We start from the raw sequence: 1,296 nt of genomic DNA, 5'->3' as shown, positions 1-1,296 counted from the left end.
GCTGGGAAGGATGGTGGGAAGCTGGGAGGATCCATCGTGGGAGCCCAGCTGTGAGGACATGACTTGAATCTGGGTAGGTGCTGGGAGACTTTCTGCCAAGGGATTTTAGGACACTCCATAGAGAGAAACACACCGAAGAGTCATTTCAAAGACACTGATGTGGATAACAGATTTGAGTACTACTGTACTGACAGCAAAACATTGGGGACCATTTTCCAAGATTTCTCTCCACCACACGGAATAATCAAAGTGCAGGGAGGAGTCGTGCAACTCTGTCCACAACTGCTTCAGGCTGGTTTCCCGTCTGGAGGGAGGACATTGATGTCAGCCAACGATTTAATGAAGGAAGAGGGCAAACCACCAAGAAACGTGATATGGAAATGACTAGAATAATAAACAGTAAACAGCAGGGAGGTTTGAGGGATTCTAGGGAGGACAACAGGAGAACTGATACAGTTGTGGGGAGAAGAGGTAGAGAGTCCATGCAGTAACTGCCCTGCCTCCCCTCAGACCTGCTTTCCTTTGCAAGGAGATGATCACGGAGAGTGGATGAGGACTCTAGAGACTGCACTCGGGGAAGTTGAAGTAGGGATTAGGAATGACTTTTCCTTGAGGGCCACCTGTGAGCCCTGAAAGACTGGCAGTGAAATTGTCCTTTCATCTGTGTTTTATGTCCTAGGGGTCATCTATGAAGACTCTTCCTCCATAGCATCAGGTAAAGCCCTTTCACCCTCAACCAACTTTCTCTTCCTTCTTTTTCTCTGGTATTTTGCCGTCCTGCGGTGTCTTAGGAGGCTGATGTTCATTATGGGGCAGTACTGACCGTCACACTCCCCTCAGACACACAGACAAACCCTCCCCACCTGGCATTCTGAGGTCCGTGGCCTGGTTCGCCGTTCACTAACAGGGAGGATTGGCTCACCGGGGCTCGCGCTGGCCTCACACAGAAGTGACCACTGACACATGATGCACCGCGACTTTGCTCTTTGGCTCCTCTGTGCAGCTCAGAGTCACCCCCTGGTTTCCTTCTTGCCTCTGTTCCTTCTTAGACTCCTATGGCCACCTGAGAAATGCCCAGAAATACGTGGCTATGCCAGTTGCTTCTGTGATTCTCCACTCAGCTCTGTCCTCATCGGTGATAAAGAAGTGGCCACAACTTTTCAGAGAACCTACCTGAACCATCAGGTTCTGCCTCCACTATCTCGGAGGCTTTGGTCCCGTGGGTCTAGGGCTACTGCTCAGCACCCAGCTCCCATTTCCACACAGCACTTAGGTCTCCCGACTTTTCTCACGGGC

The 1,296-nt window shown here is 50.9% G+C and overlaps 1 long non-coding RNA gene across 1 annotated transcript in view; it reads left to right on the top strand.

Annotated features, from left to right (window-relative positions):
• Positions 1-858, top strand: part of LOC104850745 — a 54,376-nt gene extending 53,518 nt beyond the window's left edge. Inside the window, exon 3 of the long non-coding RNA XR_004518079.1 lies at positions 680-858. This is a non-coding gene — a long non-coding RNA (uncharacterized LOC104850745). The remainder of the gene's footprint in view (positions 1-679) is intronic.
• The last annotated feature ends 438 nt before the right edge of the window (positions 859-1,296 follow it).

The sequence above is a fragment of the Fukomys damarensis genome, unplaced genomic scaffold (assembly GCF_012274545.1).
Source record: "Fukomys damarensis isolate Sample0158 unplaced genomic scaffold, DMR_v1.0_HiC HiC_scaffold_19, whole genome shotgun sequence".
Taxonomy (NCBI): domain Eukaryota; kingdom Metazoa; phylum Chordata; class Mammalia; order Rodentia; family Bathyergidae; genus Fukomys; species Fukomys damarensis.
Note: the sequence above shows the minus strand (reverse complement) of the source record. Positions and strands in the feature narration are given on the sequence as shown.